We start from the raw sequence: 22,288 nt of genomic DNA, 5'->3' as shown, positions 1-22,288 counted from the left end.
TAATTATAATTACAAAAGGTTGTGAATTATAACTATATGACCCATTTTATTTATGTGATCAAGTATCACTTGTCAATTTGTTGTATGTAATTTAATTAATTCATGAAATGATATTTATGTGATAAATATGCATTAAAATTAATTAATAACATGTAGCATACTACATGTGACATATTGTGTGACAAATGACAAATTGACAAAATAAAATGGTAGTCCATTTTAAGTGAATGGACCGAAAATGGAGGGTGTGTTAGTGGGTTTTGGTTGTTTTATTTTATTTGATAAAATAAACATCATGATGACTACTCTTGACTAGCCTTACAACCTACTCCACTTTCTTACACACCTATATTTTTGATAAGAGAAAAAGAAAAGCAATGATGCTCCTTTGGGCTAGAGTTGGGCGGCACACACACTCTTAATTGAGTAGTGTTGGTTGCTTTATTTCTCTACACACTACCATTCAAAAACCATGCTAAATGTTCATGAATATTCTCTCTTCTCTCTCCTCAATCTTCATCAAAAAGATGAGTATTTGATTCAAATTGTTCATATGAATTACTAAGATTACAAGAAGTAGTATATGAGTATTAGTAATAGAATTTAAGGTAAACCACAATATAAACATCTAGTACATGTTAGTTTGTGGGATTAAGGGATAGTTTTGGGTGCAACTAATTGGAGGGCTTCTATTTTGAGGTCATGTATGTTCATCCATTAATGGAAAGCTCAAGAACAAAAGAAAAGGAGATTTCTTTTGTGCCCATAAAACCGATACATCAAATGTAAGAATATGATTTCTTCTCTAATTGTTTTTAATGTTTGCATGCATAAAATCCACATTTAATTTTATGACAAATTAATTTCGACATATATGAGTATGTTAGTATGTATATAGATCTACATTTCCTTCACTTGTAGTCATCATATAAAGCATTATAGAATAAGTTGCAAAGGTACCACTGCTGGAAACCGTGGTGAGGGACAGACCGAACCAAACTCTTGAAACGTCCCCATGCTTCACAAAATTCCTCATCAGGTCCTTGCTGGAAATTTGTAATTTTGCTTCTCAAGGCATCAGTCTTTGCAAGTGGGAAGTATTTTTTGTAGAAAGCTAACGCTAGAGATGTCCAATCTGTAACTCCAGCTGCTACCCTATCAAGGTAGCGGTACCAATCTCGCGCAGAATCCTTCAAGGAGTACAAGAACATCATCCCCTTTACTTCATCCTGGGTCACCCCAGCCGGTACAGGTATGGAACAGCAGTAGTCTGTGAAAATTTCCATATGCTTCAAAGGATCCTCGTCCGGTAGACCAGCAAACTGATTTCGCTCCACTAAATCGATATAGGAGGAACGAAATTCGAAGTGACCAGTAATAGGGGTGGGTAAAACGTATCCCTTTGGAACATGCTGCTCCTGTGGCTGAAGATTGTCATATATTGTAGTCATGTTCGCAAAACTGAGAGTACTCAAGTCTTCCTCTCAAAAACCTGTCTTCTAACTGTGCAAAAGCAAAACTAGAAGCAAGAGTAAGCAACGACCTCATGGAACCAAAGTTCCTTGAGACAAGAAAAATAAACTAAAAAATAAAGCAAACAGAATCACACCGTCTCCCCGGCAACGGCGCCAAAATTTGATACCGTCGTTTTGTATCAAAATTTAATTTATAAATCCGAACTAAAACTATAGCTAGTGATAGTAAGGGTCGAACCACTGAGAGACAAGATCAATTCTATTTGCTATTTTCAGTCTATAAAAGTAACAATTAAATGGGGGTTTTGAATATGTTTGATTCTAGTGACTAATTGCTAAAATAAGAAATTTCTTAAAGAAGATAAAGAGAAGATCAGGAACTTCAGTTCACCATGGCTAAGGTCAGGTCAAAAAGGTAGCAGAGGTCCTATAATACGGTCTCAGGAAATATGAGCAAGCCTTTCGTTCAATGCTCAATAATAACCTTACGGTCTTCTAATTCCCTAGAATTTCTCAAAGCTTTCGCTCAAAGGAAATTCCAAATCTAATGATAACCTGACCTACTAATCTTTCAATCTAGCAAGATAGATTTATCAAAAGAAAATAAGATCGATATGGAAGAAAAATCATACTAATAAAATTGACCCTAATTTACGCCATGGCTCACCTAGTTCCCAATCAAGGAAATTAGCTATGCATGATTAAAACTATAACAATTGCAAACTTGAAGGCAAAAAACAAGATTGACATAATTGAAATTGAATTTAAGACAAAAGATTAAAACTGGATTTCTTGAATAAAACTAATAACAACAAGAATTAAATTGATTAGAAATAAAAGAAGATGGAAATTGCATTAAAACTTACTAAGAATTGATGAACAAAGGCAATTGAATTGAAATCCGTGTCTACCTTTCTTGTCTCCCAAAACTAGATCTAAACTTCAGTTCTTGAGTAATGAAAAAGCCTAACCTAAATTATTTCTGCCTACTACTGATAAACATTCTTCCAAAAGTTAATTACAAAACGGGCTTTCAAAAGTCTAAAGCGTAAAATAAATCTCAGGTTCGCGACCTGGTCGATCGACCAAGTGGCACGGTCGATCGACAAGCCAGTACAGTACTTCCTTCTCTGCTGAACTTCCACGGTCGATCGACTAGATATGTTGGTCGATCGACCAACTGAACTGTGCAGTAACTTCCTTTTCTCTTCCAATCTGCCTCTTCACTCCAATGCACGCATCCCAAGGTGAGCGAGTCCGAACTCCCATCTTCCAAGTTCCCATAAAGTTGCTTCCGGAGGACGATTTAAGCTTGATTTAGCCTACTTCTACTCATTCCTACAATAAATCATAGAAATTCCAAAGTAAACCGTTTCGGGAGAAATAGTAGCTTTAAGCTAACAAATACGCATAGAAATACGTGCAAAACTGCAAATAAAGTGTATAGAATATGCACGTATCAACATCCACATGTTTATTCACGTCAAGCTTAATTTTATATATCCATTTACACAGAAGGGGTCGCACTCCCTCAGGTAAATCCACCAAGTCCCATACTTGGTTCTCTTACATGGAATCCATTTCGGATCGCATGGCTTCTAGCCAAAGCGAGGAGTCGGGACTAGACATGGCCGATTTGTAGGTAGTGGGTTCATCACTTTCAAAAAGTAACAAAACAACATCTTCTTCGATGTTACCAAGGTAACGGTCAGGTGGATTAGAAATCCTACTTGACTTTCTAGGAATAATTATCGTTTCAGAGGAAGAGGGAATGCTATCCTCCACGTTCTCCTCTACCTCATTCTCGGTTTGTGGCTCTCGAACTTCTTCAAGTTCAAATTTTCTCCCACTCTGTCTCCTAGAAATAATCTCCTTTTCTAGGAAGACAGCATCACGAGCCACAAACACTTTGTTCTCGTGTTTATTGTAGAATTAATAGCCACGTGTTTCCCTTGGATATCCTACAAAAAGACATTTGTCAGACCTAGGTGCAAGCTTATTGTCAGACTTGATCTTAACGTATGCTTCGCAACCCCAAATACGCATGAATGACAAATGAGGGACTTTCCCTGTCCATATCTCATATGGAGTCTTATCGACCGCTTTAGTCGGGCTTCGATTTAAAGAAAATACTGCAGACAAGAGGGCAAAACCCCAAAATGAACTAGGAAGCTCAGTTAGACTCATCATAGACCAAACCATATCAAGTAAAGTTCGGTTTCTCCTTTCGGCCACACCATTTAATTGTGGTGTGCCAGGAGGAGTCCATTGTGATACTATACCACAATTTTTTAAGTGTGAATCAAATTCAATATTTAAATACTCACCACCACGGTCGGACCGTAGGGTCTTTATCTTTTTATCCAATTTGTTCTCTACTTCTTTTTGGAACTATTTGAACTTGTCAAAGGCTTCACTCTTATTCTTCATTAAGTAGACATACCCATATCTACTTAAGTCATCAGTAAAAGTAATGAAGTAGTGAAAACCTCCTCTAGCGGTGATGGTTAATGGTCCACACACATCCGTATGTATGAGAGCCAAAACCTCACTAGCTCGTGTCCCTTTTCCCGCAAAAGGTGCACGAGTCATCTTGCCTAAAAGGCAAGACTCGCATGTAACATAAGATTCGAAACCAAATGGTTTGAGCACTTTTGATGAAGCAAGTCTGTTAATGCGTCTTTCGTTTATGTGGCCCAAACGACAATGCCAAAGGTAGGATTCGTTTGGATGACCCGTTTTGAGCTTTTTAGTTTCCACATGATAAACGTCATTAACATCATTTAAAACATAAATGCCTCCAATTGAAATGGCCTTTCCATAAACCACGTCATTAAAAGAAAAAGTACAACACTTTTCCTTAATCATAAAACAAAAGCCTTCCGCGTCTAACGCGGAAATGGAGATGATGTTCTTAGTTAAAGTTGGTACAAAATAACAATTATTTAAATACAACTCTAACCACTAACTAAAGTGAGCACATAGGTCCCCACGGAAACGGCGGCTACTCTAGCTCCATTGCCCATGCGGAGATCCACATCACCTTTTGCTAGTGCTTGCACGTCCCTTAAACCCTGCAAATGGTTACAAAGGTGAGAGCCACATCCGGTATCAAGTACCCAAGTGGAAGTACAAGCATAATTAACGTCTATCACATAGAGAGAGGAAATCATACCAATAGGTGTCACACGCCCTTCCTTGAGATCCTCCAAGTATTTGGGACAACTCCTCCTATAATGCCCCTTCCCATTACAATGGAAACATTCGTCCTTGGAGAGCTTGACACGTTTTGCCTTGGGATTGCCATTCACAACGGCCTTCCCCTTTCCCTTGTCAATTTTCTTTGACGATTTCTTGAATTGGGACTTTTCTTTCCCTTTTCCTTTCTTGACTCCAAGGGACAAGTTCTTTAACTTCATGGTTAAAACATCCCCTTTTTCGCTCCCACTAGCCTCCATATCCCTCTCCGCTTAGGTGAGGAGTGCATGAATTTCATGGTAACTCTTATCCATGTCATTCATGTTGTAGTTTACCCTAAAGTGGGCAAACTTGGTGGGGAGTGAGTGGAAGATACGATCCACCACAAGAGTCTTAGGAATCTTACACCCTAGACGCTCAAGGATGTCAACATATTCGACCATTTTGAGTACATGGAGACCAACCTTTTGGCCCCTCTCAAGCTTAGCTTCAAAAAGCGTGCCGCCGCATCGTATTGACGGACTTTTGGTGTTTGTGAAAACATAGTAATCATACGAGTGAAAATCTCGTACGCATTTAAAGAAATGCATGATAGCTTGAGCTTTGGGGATATTGACTATATCAACACATTCTTGATATCATTCAACATCCTCACATAGTCATCATAGGCGGTCCGCACCGCTGATGAAGCTCTTGTACCGGGCTCGATTGGAGGAGCATCGGTCAAGTAAGTGAGCACATTGTCGGACAACGCGGCACTTTTGATGTTGGATTCCCATTCAAGAAAGTTACTACCGTCATCTTTTAAAATAAATTTGTCCATTACGAACCTTAGCCATGAATCTTTTCCTAGTGAAGTAGTCGATGGAGTTGATGAAGTTGCCATTGCGAATTAAAATGCTACAACAAAAAGGGAAAATTAACATTCATTGTTTTAAAAAATTACTTATAAAAACATGTTTAGCAAGTTTTAGCATTTATATAATGACCTCCCACTAAATTATATAAATGATTCCAATACCCAAATATTAAACAAAAATTAGCATTGCTTGGGCGAAACATCCCATAATTGCGTAAATTCGGTAAGTCACGTTGACTAATTCTACCTCTAGAACTCTTGGTCGACGAATTTCCTCAAATTCATCGACTAGCCCCGGAACACAAGACCGTCTTATATCCCGTTGAGTCCAACCAATTTTAGCGTGTGATAACCGTTTACCACCCTACTTACCCAAGGTAAAAAGAGAACACCCCGCTTGGGCGAGCGTGGCTCTAATGAACAAGAGATTCATAGGTGTTACTAATTGGTAAGCCTAATCTCAATTTTAGATATGTGAGAGATCTTGTCAATTTAGTCATAAATTCCTTATAAGTGAATTAATTTGGTGAATATAAATGACGTGAATTGACAACCGCGAAAATAAAATGCATGTGAATGGTGATTTTGGCATGCGCGAAAATAAAACAAGCAAACATGTAAGCATATGAATAAATCCTAGTATGGCCACCTAGTTAATAAAAACTAGTCTATTACATTTCAGAAACCAACTCCTTGGTCCATTGCCTCTTCATTCCATAAGTGGCTCCTCCTTGTGGGATTTGGAACACCTTCCAAAAATAGACTCCGTCTCGTTGTAATCCGTCTTTTGGAAACGCCGGTAAAAATAACTATTACAAATGAATTACATAGCTATTCCTATTATACATTAATTAATAAAATAAATAAAACTATTAATTAATTACAAACCGACGATACGAGATCGTATTTAATTACAAACAAATCGATATTCCCATTCATTTCGGGTAATAACGATTAAAATTAACTAGGCCAAACTAGGTACAACAAGATAAATACTTTAAATAAATGACAATCATTCATTCAACTTAAATAAATATGCTTAAAATGCTGTAAAATGATGCCAAAATCGCCCTATCTATCATTCGTTGGTATCCATCTCGGTTTTTGTGGATTTAATCGTTTTTTAACATGTAAAAATCAATAATTAACTCTTAAATCTCATTTAAGTCCAAACTAATTGTCCAAACTGTTTTGAATCTCAAAATTATTCCTCAATAATTTTATAATAAATTATTAGTTTGATTTGGTGATATTTTGCTAATTTAATCGATAAAATCATAATATTTAAGTAAAAATCCAAAATAATTGAAAACTTACCCAAAAAATTGAAACAAAAATTTTTAGTATTCTGGAACACTCTCAAGAACACCAAAATGTCAGAAAAATTGCCCAAAAATTCCGGATAAATTTTGTGAAGAAAAAGATCGATATTTGTCGATATTTAACCACTAAAACCAATAAACATCAAAACAAAGTGAAAACACACATGAAAAATCACTTTTGACATTTAAATAATATTATTAAATGTACATAAATTTATCATGGGCAGAATCAAAAGTTTCGAAATTATGATTAATTAATTTGACTTTTATCGACTTTTATCTCATAAAATCAATAAACATGCAAAAGTTTCGAACCAACCTTCAACTTTTTGCATACAATCAGTAGAAAATATGCATGAACTACCATAAAAAATACATGCACCGAATCAACTTTTAACTATTTTTAGTCAATTTTTCACTAAAATGCGACATTTTGACTCGGTTTTCTGCAAAAAAATCATTACAAATAGCAAAATAACTTAAAAAATCACCACAAAATTCCACAAAACTTTTTAGATCAGTAGGTATGCATGTCCTAAAAATTTCGTGCTAATACCTCTTCTAACACAATTTTTGAGTTTTTATAAATTATCTCATAATTTATTAAAATGCTTAAAATCAACATGCAAATTATAAGCCTATGGTTTGATACCACTTGAAAGATCATAGATCCATATTAGACTCTCTAATAAAATTAATATATCTCATAAATTGTCATTTAGTTGTTCTATGTAACATGCATGCTAATATGAAAGCATAAAAAGAAAGTATAAGGAAAAACAATTTCCTTACATTGAATTTGTGGTAAAAAGGGCACAAACTAGTTCACCTTATTAGCTTGTTCTTGAGCTTATTCCAAATGGAAGATCCACCTTGCAAATCTTCAAAAAGAAGATCTCCTTCTTGTTGCACCCAAGAACTAACCCAAAATAATAACAAGTATTGACTAGTAACTTGTTATTTTATACTGTTGATAATATTTTAATTTTACTAACTTTCTTAGTAAATATTAATGTATGTATACTAACAACTTAGTAGTGATTAATAATTATTTTAGAAAGATGAATAAATATTGTTCACATGCAAGTAGGTAGAGTGAAGAAGTGAGGTAGTGTAAATTGTGAACAATAGATGAAATATATAGGAAGGGAAGTGGCGGGTGGAGGTGGAGTGAGGGAGTGGAAAATTTTGTCTTATGTTTTTATCTTACATCACATGCAAACTTTTACATAAGATAAATTATGGTAGTATACAAATAAGGTGAAATGATTATGTGAGTAATCATCCACTATTCTTATTTTACACGGTCCACTTGACCATTTACGGGTCCATGTTGGTGCTTATATTTGTCGCACAAATCCGTGTAATTTGTATTTTAAACATCGTATCATGTTTAAATACATCCATAATTAATTCGTCCAATTCACTCGGTAAATATACGTGTACCACTACACATATTATTTACGTACTAATATTAATCACATTAATCAATTAGTACAATTTTAGTAAATTAACAGTTAATTAACTAAAACTCGTTTCCCAAAACTTATTATTTAATTATCGCATAATTAAATAATAACTGCCGCTCCTCGAGTTCGCAACACGAACTCCTCGAGTTCGCAACTCGAAATCTCTCTAAAAATAATCGAATAACTTTTTAGTCTACAAATCAATGGACTAAATAAATTGTATCTCATACAATTAATTAGTTGTCTATTGGGGTTCGTTCCTTTAGGTGTGACCGAAATGGGTCAGTTGATCACCGCCGTCTCACGACAATAACGTCAAACTCTAGTCAGCCAACCGTTATCGATTTACGTTAATTAACTGACGAGGATCAAATAATTAAATATCTGATGATATTCTATTAATGAGATTTATTATGTTAACGCACTATTGTGGAGGACAGTAACTCCAACAGTGTCATCACAAGAGACGAGCTATCAAGGGAGAGAGAAGACATGGTCAAAACGATTATCATCATTGGCGACATATATTCTCCACATTTAGACTTCCTATACAACCTATATACAAACAAGATCCAGTACGTATGAGATGCAACTAATACATATTCACAAACTATGTGAATGCAAGTATAAACAATAGGGAACAAACATACATGCAACTACTTTAAATAAAAAAAATTCTATACCTAACAGCACATCAATCAACACACATCCGTAAGTTCCAAAAATGAACAACCTCATCAACAAAATCTCGTCCTCCTCCATATATAATAATATAAAAGAAAAAGGAATGGTAAAGGAGAAAGAGATCGGAAAGAGTATACCAATTGGTCTTCTAGTCTCCTCTTGTTTCAAATGCTCCGCATGTGTCTATGCCATTGGTTTGAAAAACATAAATATACAATGCAATATTTTTGAAATTTTTGAATTTTTTAGGTATTTTTGAAATTTTTCTCAAATTTACAAGTATATATAAATATTATCGAATATTTACAAATATTCACAAGTTGGATATTTCCCTCCCTACACTTATGATTTACATCGTCCTCGATGGGAATAATGTAGGAAGAGAACTGAAAAACATAGAACGTATTTTTCTATTTTTCCATTTTCTTAAAATAAAGATGTTTTGACCTTTTGTAATTTTGGTTGCCAAATCTCCACAAGTAAGTTCATTCGCAAGTTTGTTCTTGAACTTTTCCACCAAGTACCCTTTATATGATGTTTTGACCTTTTGGAGAAGGTCCACCATATCATCTCCAACAATCATAGGTTCCATGGTGGGTGCGAAAAGGTCTTTATGGTTAATAGGAAAGAGCAGTTCATCTTCCTCATGGAAGCATACCTTAAATTTCTCAAGGATAGGCTCCTCAAGTAAGGTGATTTCACAAGTCCATTCTTCTTCCTTATTCCAAAGGTCCTTGTAAGACACGTATTCCGCATAAGCTTCTTCCATAGGTTTGTCATCATTGCTAGCTTCATACGAATCATAGATATGGGCTTCACTTTTCCTCATCAACTCTTTCTCCAACACCTTAATGTTCACATCAAAAGTCACACCCTTATACTCACAAAGGCTAAGAGTATTTGGCTTACTCAACCTCATATCTTCCTCATCAAATACCACACTTTCATACTCACAAGAGCTCAAGGAGGTTGGCTCTTCCCCCTTCTCATCTTCCATATCAAAGGTCACTCCTTCGAACTCGCATTCATGGACAATGTCTAAAGAATGGTGAGGAGTAGTTACTTGGGTTTCTTATATTTGGGCAATTTGGATCTCCAACTCCTCACCTTGGGTAACAATGCCTTGAAGAACATTGTTCCTTTTTTGGCTCTCTTCTAGCATTTGTTTGAAGAAATTTTGTTGATCTTCCATCATTTGGAGAACCATACTTTGAATGTCAAATTCATGCTTATCTTCTTATTGTGGGTTGGTGTGAAAGTGGCTGTATTGTGACATTTGGAATTGGTTGTAAAGTGAGTTTTGGGTGGGTGGTTGTTGTGGATAATGGATGTGGGTTTTGGTGGGAAAAGTTGGGGTAGTAGTTAGGATTTTCATTGTATGAGTTATAAGGTAGGTTTGTGTTAACTTGCTGATGTGGACGATGTCGTCACTCATCCAATCAAACACATTTATAATACTCAACAAACAACTAGTTAGCGGTAAGTCGAGGTCGATCCATGGGACGGTGTGCTTTGGGTTCTAAGTCTATCTATCTCAATTTATGCTAGTGTCACAATTTGGTTGGGTTTGTAGTTGTGTTCTATACTAGTGCAAGCAATAAAGTAAAGCAAACAATAAAAGGAAGGATGTAAACAATTGATTAAAAGTGCTAGGATGTCATGGGTTCATAGGGGATTCATGGTTTTGATCATACAAACATGTTTACAAGGTTGCAAGCAATTAATGTTGTGGAGGAACCGAGTTGGGTTATATCTTACGGTTCTTAGGAAGAGTTGGGTCCCGGAGCCGAATCGATTAGATTGTACAACACCTACAAGTCGACTTACTTTCCTCCTAATCAACTTCTATACATGGTCTAACAAGACTCGAGTTGGTTTATATCTTACAAGTCAAGTTGAATAGAAAAGAGATGGTAAAAATGCAAGGATTCATAGGCTTAGCATTTCATCAAACATAACATATGCATAAAGTTGACATCACAACAAGCAAGCAATTTAATCATGTGAACATATTAGATTAAGCATGAATCAATCCCATGTTGGTTTCCCTTAATTACCCACTAATCCCAGCTAAGTAACTACTCACTCATCATCATGGGAAACATGTCATTAATGGTGTCAATCATCACAACAAGTATAAACATGATAATAGAATGAAGAAATGAACAATAAAGATTAAAGAGTAAAGGAATTATACCAAACTTGAGGTGATCCAAATAATAATGCAAAGAATAATAGAAGAAACTTGATGATTGATGGAAGGTTGTCAATCTCCCAATAATAACCCAATAATCTTCAATTACCCAATAATAAACTTGAATAATAAGCTTGAACAATAATTAAAGAGAGATTAATGTGTAATTTGTGGAAATATTAAAGAGTAATCTATTCTAATCTACTCCTAATCTAATCTAAAGAATGATTTTCTACCCAAAAACAACATGCTTGATTAATTACAAAGATGGGGTATTTATAGTGGAAATTAGGTGGGATGCATTAGGTTAACTAAGGGCTAACTAGTAATTACACTTTTGAGATTTGAGCAGGGAGACTCCGGTATTTTTCGAAGGAAGGGCGTCTCTTTCCGTAGCTTGAAGAAGACAATCGTGCTGTGGAGGAATCCGTGCGTATTGTGGTCGGGACGGGCGGATTCTGGGAGGGGAATCCGGACGGATTCGCTAGAATCCGGGCGGATTCTGGTAGGGCAATCCGGGCGGATTGTAGGGAATCCGGGCGGATTCTGCGGGGGAATCCGGGCGGATTGTAGGGAATCCGGGCGGATTCTCTTCCAGTGAAATTTCTTGTTTTTCCCAGCCAGAAGACGGGCGGATTGGGGACAATCCGGGCGGATTGTAGCATTGGAATCCGAGCGGATTTGGAGCAATCCGAGCGGATTTGGGACAATCCGAGCGTCTTCAGCGCGGGACGCGCGGATTCCTGTACAGCTTCTTTGTTTGAGCTCGGATTGTAAAACGGACGTCATTTTCTCATCCGGAGTCCTATTGGAGTGATTCAAAAGCCTAGATCGCTTGTTTTTTTCGACGCCGTTCCATCTAGCATATTGTCAGAGCCAAAGGAGCAACTCTTGGTTTGCGTTCCGAGCAATTTTCTTCATGAATGGCTTCCTTGCTTTTCCTCCTTGCTTTAAACCTTATGACCCTTCTATATACTCTTTATTCCTACATCATTGGTCATCATTCTTGCCTCCTCTTCATACTAGTCCATCTAATATCATCAATAAGCTTCCAAATATGCACGAAAGACGGGAATTTCCGCCTTATTATCTTCTTTTCTACAAAATATATGAAATGCGGTAGAAAAGCAAATAGGAAGGTTTTGATGGATAAAATGGCCATAGAATGTTATAATAGTATGCAAAATAGGCTCAATTAGGGGACTAAATGTGCGCAAATAATGGTCACATCAAATATCCCCAAACCGAACCTTTACTCGTCCCGAGTAAAGAGGTGACTAAAACTAGACCTTTATTTAAACTAACCTAATAATATAGCCGATATGAGACAATTAGCGGGTCTCACTCCGCACCTTCAACTCATAACAAGACAACCATGAGGTAGGATGCCTTCTTGCAAGGCAAGGTGGGGCTTGCCAAAATGGCGATACATCCAAACATTAAGCACACAAAATCAAATAATGGATGCATCTACAAAAGAATAGCCACTTTCCTCATCTAAGTGGCGGAAATTACCTACAAGGGAAGCAATTCAAGGGTACACAATCCTTCATAGATACAATTTCTTCAAACTACTAAGCCTAGAAGGATACCAATAAATCACCTCCAAGTTGTGTCAAGCTAGGGTACCTTTGTCCTCAATCATTAAATGCTTTTGTCAAGAGTAGACTCCCTATGGCGTTAGAAACACTGGAGGATCGCGGAATTTCCCCTCTTGCCTAGACAAGAAGAAGGGTCGTCCCCTCTCTACCATGCACAAAAATGGATAAGATGGAAAAGGGATCAATAGTATTTGAGTTTCATTTTGGGAGTTTGCTTTCATTGTTGTTTTTCCCCAATTTCTTGTGGCATATAACATTTGAGAACACTTTCTTGCCATTTCTTTTGATTTTTGGCATTTTCAACACTTGACAACTTTTTGAATTTTTCTTTGCATTTCTTTTGAACATTTTCAAAGTCACCCCAATTAGTAACGAGGGTGCCTTGTATTTGAAGCTTTAGGAGTTCTATTTTTGCTCCTCTTTTCATTTGATGCATTTTTTGCAAACTTTTTCTTTTCTTTTCATTGCATTGAACTCAAATTGATTTCTTTTTGTGACCATTCCCTTTTTGATGACAAAATGTGGTAGAATATGGATGATGGTTGCATGCATGGTTTCAAGGGTCACCTTGGAATAAACGGTAGCCAAGGAGTTATCACACCACAAGGTACTCTTGATTAGGCCTTAATCCATGGGTCAAAGGATACTAGCATGACACATCCTAGGGTGTTTTACAAGTATTCTAACAAGCAAAGTCTTAAGAAGAAAAAGCATCTACTAGGGCCTATATACACTTGTCAAGCTTCCCAAATAGACGGTTTCGCAAAATTTTTTTCTAACATGCAACTACATGTTGGGAAATGTGTCCTCAACAATAGTGCGATCACATGATTTATATATATCATTATTAAATCTCATTTTTAAAGAATACAATTGGGAAGTATTCATACTGTCAACTGGTCAACATATATCGGTAATGATTGGCTGACTAGAGTTTGACATTCTTGTCGTGTGACGGTGGTGATCGATTGACCCCTAGGTCATACCTATAGGGCAATACTCTTAATTGATCATTTAATTAATCGTATAGTGTTACGAGTTAATTAAATTACTTGAAAAATTGACGGACGATTTTGGAAGTAAAATTTACGTATCAAATTGAAATGTGATTAAATGAGATACGGTCTGAGTAATCGAATTGTATCATTACTCGGATGAAATTATTGTTTAAAGAAACAATCGGAATTGAATGAATTATTATAAATACAATCTGTTGTGATTTATAAATTGGTAAAATATTTTGGCACAAGTAATTATGAAATTACTAAGTCGATTTTGTATGTGACGTATTTTTATTAATACGTTGATTTTTAATATGTTATAAATACATAACAAATTTATGTGACATGTGACATGTGACATATTGACAATTGACAAAAATAATATGGAATCCATATTAATTAAAAGGGCCGAAATATTAGAGGTGTATTAGGGAAAATTGTGTTTATATTGTAAATAGAAAACATAATGATGAAAAGCTAAAGTAGCCATGCAAGCCTACTCACCTTGTGAAGACAAATATGGGCATGCATTGGCTCCCCTAAAAAGCCCCTCCCACCGGTTTTTCCTAGAGGATTTAGAGGGTTTTTCTCCTCTAAAATTATTCATTCATTCACATTCATATTTTTCTAGTGTTAGAAAGATAATTTCCTCTCTACATTTTGAGTGATAAATTAGAGAGATAATATACTCCAAAATACCTTCTCCTACCCGGTTTTAGGAGCCCAAAAACCAAACTATTTTTGGTTCATTTTTCACTAGATTAATATTATACTAGCTCAAATAATATTAATTAGATTAAGAGTTAAGCTTTGGGTATTATTCCTAAGGAGAGATCCTACACTTGGATCTTGTTCTTCCATTAAAGGAAAGCTCAAGAACAAAAGAAAAGGAGATTTCTTTTGTGCCCATTTGAACCGAAAATTTTAATGTAAGGATGTGATTTCTTCTCCTTTTATTATATTGTTTGCATGCATAAAATCCGTTTTAATTTTATGACAAATTATTTAGACATATATGAGTATGTTAATATGTACATGAATCTACATTTCCTTCAATCGGTATCAAGAGCCACGGTTGTTTGCATGCAAATTGGTTAAAAGTTTTTCCGAGTTATAAGAATAACAAATAAAACTTGTAAAATTTGTGTTATTATGATATATCACGAAATCATTACATGCATGTTAATATTTCTGGTCCTAAAATGTTTCAGGATATTTTGGTTAATTGTTCGGATTTTTATTGTTCATAATTTACAATAATGGCATTTAAATGCGATTTTATGAGTAAAAATGTCATTTTTGGTCTAAAATTAGCTATACTTCGAATTTTCACTTGGTTTTTGGATATGTTGTTACATATATTATTTTGAGATAACCTGTAAATTTTCATAATTTTTGGACTCGTTATGCTCGAAAAATGAATTTTTCATTATTAAATTCGGTTTTAAGTAAAAAATAGGTTAATATGAGTTAAATTTCGAATCTGGTCATAGAAAATTAATATGTTGTCACATGCAATTTTACAAGATGTGTGTAAAATAGTTGGCTATAAAGAAGTCTTTTTGCATGATTTATGGATTTTTGAAGAAAAATAGCATAAATAGTGACATTATTAGTTGAAAATTAATAAAACATAATCTATGACTTAGGAAAAACGTCTAATGTTGCTTTTTATTATCTTTTTCAGATCTAAAATTGAAATGTTAATGGATATAATTTTTCCATGTTTTTATGATTATTTTATTAAAAAATCGATAAACCGCAACATTGTTTTTCCGGAAAATTTTCGAAATTTTTTAACCTAAGATTTTGAACATTATGAGTGTCATGGTATTTTTCCAGAATGTTCATGAATTTAAATTTCAAATTTTGAATTTATTTGAAGTTTTGTGTTTTATTTGAAGTTTAATAGCTTATTTTGTAATTTTGGTCCATTTATGAACAATTTTATAAGATATGGGTTAATTATGGTCAAATTATTAGTGAAGACTATATTTTGAGTCCTAAGTGGTTAGGGTAATTAACTAGTGCATAAATATGAGTTTATGCATTTTTGTGATTATAAAATGTTGAAATCACGCAAATCCGTAAAAACCGAGTAATATATGATATTGGCTATTAAAGGCGATTTAGCATAAAAATTGAGCATGTTCATACATATTATAATGCTGCATTTTCTTTATGATTGTCATAATTTTAATTTATGTAATTTTGAATTATGTATTTTTACTTAGTATGGCCTTAGATTTTAATTGGTATTTCCCGAAATGTATGGGAATATCGATTCGGTTGTAATTTTATTGTGATCTCGTATCACCGTTTTGTAATTTAATAGATTTATTTTATTTTAGTTACATATGTATAATAGGAATTATGTAATTTATTATGTAATTTTATTCATTCCGGAGTTCCTAAGACGGATTTCTTCAAGAATGGCGATACATAAAGACGGTGTTACCTCGAGATGCGTGCCTCAACCGAAGTTCAAGGGACCAATGGAGTTGGTTTCCGAATTTGTAATAGTTAAAGAGTTTTTCTATTTTAGGAAAGGCCATACTAGGATTTATTTTATTTTTATGCTTGCATTGCATTTTATTTTATGTCACATGCATTGCTAAATCGCCATAACTAAAACATGCATTGTCTTTTTATCGAGTTTATCGACCGTGTCAATTAGAATTATCGTAGTTCACCGCTTTAGTTCACTTAAAATGTGATAGATAATAAATTGACATGACCTCTCGCTAAAACAATTAATTGAGACATAGCCTTACCAAATAGTAGAAACCATGAAAACCTATTTCGCGAGGGAGTGCACTCGGCCCTACCGGGGTACAAACCTTGTTACGTAGGGGAAGTGGGTGATGATTGTTAATCCACCGAGTTCATGTTAATAAGGGTTTCATCGGCCATACCGTGCCCAAGTTGATATGGATTTGGATCATGGACACATTTATTCGAAATTTGGATTGAGCTCAACGGAAGTATTCGCGACCGTAGTTGCATGTGTTCCGGGCTATAGATAAATATTAGAGTAATTTTATCGACCAAGAGTTCTAAAAGTAGAATCGATTAAAACGTTAATCCACCGAGTTATATTGATAAGGGTTTCATCGGCCATACGGTGCCTAAGTCGATATGAATTTGGGTCTTGGAATCATTTATTATAGTTGGGTAGAGGTCACTATATAAATGTTCATATCTTGTTAATATTTCACAAGTATGATTTTAAAAGACAAATGTTAATATTTCCTTTTCCTCCATATTTGTAGTTCTTTACAAATGAATCCATCATATGCTACCGCACCTATCACTATTGATTCATATCACGATGTTCTTGACGACATTTGCTCCAACAACGATTTCGATACAACTAGAGAACTTCATTTCGGGATAGGTTCGGATGGAAACCTTAATTTCATCACTTCTTCTAAACCACCTACTACTAGACCTCGTGTGAGTCCGTCTCAGGAAGACTACCTCACACAATCTATAGGGTCTTTGTCTCTGGAAGATAAAGATGCCAAAGCTAGTGGGAGCTCTAGCAATCAAGTTCTTGCTACAAAGGGCAAGAGGTTCAAGAAGAAGGGAAAGAAAATCAAGAACTTCAAGCAAGTTAATGATGAATGCCATTATTGCTATAGCATGGGACATTGGCTTAGGAATTGTCCCATGTATTTGCGAAATATAAGGGAGGGACTCATTACTCCAAAAGGTACAATTCCTAAAGAGATTTATGTTATTGATATAAATTATACTTCCACTACGACATGGGTACTAGATACCGGTTGTGGTTCTCACCTTTGTAATCATTTACAGGGTTTAAGAGATGTGGAGAAGCTTAGCAAGGGAGATGTGGATCTACGCCTTGGAAATGGAGCTCGGGTAGCGGCCGAATCCAAAGGAACTTATGTTCTAGCTTTGCCAAACGGTTTTGAGTTGTATTTGCATAATTGTTTTTATGTTCCTACACTCTCTAAAAACAATATTTCAATCGCCATGCTAGACATGGATGGTTTTTGTTGTGTCATTAAGAACAATCGTTGCTCTATTTCTAGGAATGATTTGGTTATTGGCCAAGCTTCTTCCATAAATGGCATATACATTTTAGAGACCTCAAATCCGACAAATGATATTTATAACATTCATTCAAAGAAACTCAAAACAAGTGACCCAAGTGAAGCGTTCATTTGGCATTGTCGATTAGGTCACATAAACGAGGATCGCATCAAAAGATTAATTTCTACTAATGTGATTACACCATTTGATTATCAATCATTTGGTACATGCGAATATTTCCTACTTGGCAAAATGACTCGTAATCCTTTTAGTGGTAAAGGGACACGAGCTAGTGAGCTATTAGGACTCATACACACCGATGTATGTGGACCAATGAGTATCACCGCTCGTGGTAATTATGACTACTTTATAACCTTCACCGACGATTTAAGTAGACATGGGCATGTCTATTTAATGAAACATAAGAGTGAAGCGTTTGAGAAATTCAAGGAATTTCAAAACAAAGTAGAGAACCAATTGAACAAAAAGGTAAAAGCACTGCGTTCCGATCGTGGTGGTGAATACCTTAGCCTTGAATTTTATTCACACTTGAAAGGTTGTGGTATTATATCACAACTTTCTCCACCCGGAACACCACAACTCAATGGTGTTGCCGAAAGGAGGAATCGAACCCTACTTGATATGGTTCGATCCATGATGAGCCAAACCGAGTTACCGAACTCGTTTTGGGGATTTGCGCTTCAAACCGCAATTAGATCTTTGAACAATAGTCCCACTAAATCCACCGAAAAGACTCCATATGAGATGTGGACGGGAAAGGTTCCCAATATATCCTACATGAGGATTTGGGGATGTGATGCTTACGTCAAGACTAAGCCCGACAATAAGCTTGCCCCAAGATCCGAAAAATGCACTTTTGTGGGTTACCCCTCGCATTGTCGAGGATACTACTTCTACAAACCTCAAGAAAACAAAGTGTTTGTGTCTAGTGAGGCTGTCTTCTTAGAAAGTCAATTCATTTCTAATCGACAGAGTGGGAGAAATTTTGAACTTGACGAAGTTCAAGAGCCACAAACCGAGGTAGAGACGCAAGAAGATGTTCCTTCGTCGTCTAACGCGGTTGTACCTCCTCCACTAAGAAGGACGGGCCGAGTAATTCGTCATCCCGATCGATATGTGGGACTTATCGAGGAAGATGGAACACTCGATGTGTTGCTTATGGAAAGTGACGAGCCCGCCACCTACAAGGCCGCAATCTCTAGTCCTAATTCCACCTTATGGCTTGAAGCCATGAAGTCCGAAATGGATTCTATGCTTGAAAACCAAGTTTGGGACTTGGTAGATTTGCCTAAAGGGGCAAGACCCCTTCAATGCAAATGGATATTCAAAGTCAAGAATGGCATAGAAGGACATGATGATGTCTACAAAGCTAGGCTAGTGGCAAAAGGATTTACCCAAGTCCAAGGTCTCCATTATGATTAGACATTTGCCCCCGTAGCCATGCTAAGATCCATACGGATTTTGTTAGCGATCGCCGCATTTCATGATTATGAAATATGGCAAATGGATGTCAAAACCGCTTTTCTAAATGGGCATTTAGAAGAGGAGGTGTACATGATACAACCCGAAGGTTTTGTTGATTCTGAAAATCCTAACAAAGTGTGCAAGCTTAAGAGATCCATTTATGGTCTTAAGCAAGCATCTAGAAGTTGGAATCATCGATTCAATCATGTTATAAAGGAAAATGGTTTCACTCGAAATGTTGAGGAACCATGTTTATACATGAAATTCAGTGGGAGCAATGTTGTGTTCCTAATCTTGTATGTCGATGACATACTACTCATTGGAAATGATATTCCAATGTTGTCTTCTGTTAAGAAGTGGTTAGGTAACCACTTCCAAATGAAGGATTTAGGAGAGGCACAACGCATATTAGGTATCCGGATCTATAGAGATAGACCCAAGAGGATATTGGCACTAAGTCAAGAGTCTTATGTTGATAAGATTCTTCGACGATTCAGCATGGACAAATCCAAAAGGGGTTTGGTACCTATGGTAACCGGAACGATATTGAGCAAGACTCAATGTCCCTCCGAACCCCATGATGTTGAATGCATGAAGTTGATCCTTACGCTTCGCTGTTGGATCAATCATGTATGCCATGATATGCACACGTCCTGATGTCTCATATGCCTTGAGCATGACGAGTAGATATCAAGGAAATCCAGGTGAGAGTCACTGGATTGCTGTCAAGAACATCCTTAAGTACTTGAGAAGAACTAAGGAATCTATCCTAGTGTTTGGAGGAGACACTGAGTTGCGTGTTAATGGATACACGGACTCAAGTTTTCAAATAGATAGAGATGACATGAAATCACAAGCTGGTTTCGTGTTTATGCTCAATGGTGGTGCCGTAAGCTGGAGAAGCTTCAAGGAAGCTGTAACCGCGGATTCAACAACGGAGGTGAGTACATAGCAAAGATCGAAGCTCGCCAAGGAAGCTATGTGGATCAAGCAATTCACGGAAGGTCTAAAAGTAGTACCTACCGCCGATGATCCCATCACTCTCTATTGTGATAATAGTGGGACGATCTTCCAAGCTAAAGAGCCAAAGTCTAGTAATAGATCTAGACACGTACTTAGAAAGTATCATGTAATAAGAGATTTTATTGATAGAAAGGAAATTGCGTTATGTAAGGTTGGGACGGATGACAACATAGCCGATCCGCTCACCAAGCCTTTATCGCAAGCTAAGCATGATGGACATGTTACGTCCATGGGACTTAAACGTGTACCAAATTTTTGTTAGATTTTGAAATGAAATAAAAGTGTTGTTTTTGTTCATGTTCATAATCACATTTGTCTTTTATCTTTAATTTATACATTGTTATATCCAAACGGGTTGTAGTGACAATTGAACCCCGTTAAAGTGAACACGGATTAACATCGTATTTGCCCATAGTCACTTGTATGAGGTGACGTCTCGAAGTGACTAGAGTGTGAGGCGATTGATGGCAAGTTCAAGTGCCATAGAGTCATGTGAGATGACTAGTCGATCACATAGGCAGAATGTTAGGAACATTTTGTCGGGCTTAATGACCGCTTATAGAGTTCTGGCAAATTTATATAGCCTGGTCGTGGCGAGAGCTACTATAGTATTCAAATGAGTCGATTCTTTTGACTAAAGACTATTCACCTAAGATGGCACAGTTTCAGATTAACTTTGATTTGTGTTACTACGACCTTCGTAAATGGGGTCAAATGGGCATATTTTGGGTTATGATGGCTGTGGCTAGTCGAAGGGAATGAGTGCGATAGGAATTGTCCACCCCTAGTCAGGGTTATAACAATATCTCAGGGCCACTCGAGGAGTAATGAACTGGAAATGCGTGGCCACGCTCGGAAAGTATCTATGATAGGTAAGTCCGGTCAATCAGTTATTCTCCAGATCGAGGAAACCACTCTCGATATGATCACTTGCAAGTACGACCTGAAAGACACCTTGCATTAAGTGGGAGATAGTAATAGGACAAGAGAATTGGTGACGCACACTTGTCGAGGACAAGTGGGAGATTGTTGGGAAATGTGTCCTCAACAATAGTGCGATCACATGATTTATATATATATCATTATTAAATCTCATTTTTAAAGAATACAATTGGGAAGTATTCATACTGTCAACTGGTCAACATATATCGGTAATGATTGGCTGACTAGAGTTTGACATTACTGTCGTGTGACGGTGGTGATCGATTGACCCCTAGGTCATACCTATAGGGCAATACTCTTAATTGATCATTTAATTAATCGTATAGTGTTACGAGTTAATTAAATTACTTGAAAAATTGACGGACGATTTTGGAAGTAAAATTTACGTATCAAATTGAAATGTGATTAAATGAGATACGGTATGAGTAATCGAATTGTATCATTACTCGGATGAAATTATTGTTTAAAGAAACAATCGGAATTGAATGAATTATTATAAATACAATCTGTTGTGATTTATAAATTGGTAAAATATTTTGGCACAAGTAATTATGAAATTACTAAGTCGATTTTGTATGTGACGTATTTTTATTAATACGTTGATTTTTAATATGTTAAAAATACATAACAATTTTATGTGACATGTGACATGTGACATATTGACAATTGACAAAAATAATATGGAATCCATATTAATTAAAAGGGCCGAAATATTAGAGGTGTATTAGGGAAAATTGTGTTTATATTTTAAATAGAAAACATAATGATGAAAAGCTAAAGTAGCCATGCAAGCCTACTCACCTTGTGAAGACAAATATGGGCATGCATTGGCTCCCCTAAAAAGCCCCTCCCACCGGTTTTTCCTAGAGGATTTAGAGGGTTTTTCTCCTCTAAAATTATTCATTCATTCACATTCATATTTTTCTAGTGTTAGAAAGATAATTTCCTCTCTACATTTTGAGTGATAAATTAGAGA

The 22,288-nt window shown here is 36.0% G+C and overlaps 1 non-coding gene across 1 annotated transcript; it reads left to right on the top strand.

Annotated features, from left to right (window-relative positions):
- Positions 1–969: 969 nt before the first annotated feature.
- Positions 970–1,078, top strand: LOC141588893 (small nucleolar RNA R71). The gene has a single exon (XR_012519859.1). It is a non-coding gene; the product is annotated as a small nucleolar RNA R71 (small nucleolar RNA).
- The last annotated feature ends 21,210 nt before the right edge of the window (positions 1,079–22,288 follow it).

The sequence above is a fragment of the Silene latifolia genome, chromosome 6, assembly GCF_048544455.1.
Source record: "Silene latifolia isolate original U9 population chromosome 6, ASM4854445v1, whole genome shotgun sequence".
NCBI lineage: Eukaryota > Viridiplantae > Streptophyta > Magnoliopsida > Caryophyllales > Caryophyllaceae > Silene > Silene latifolia.
This window is presented reverse-complemented; position numbering and strand designations above follow the sequence as displayed.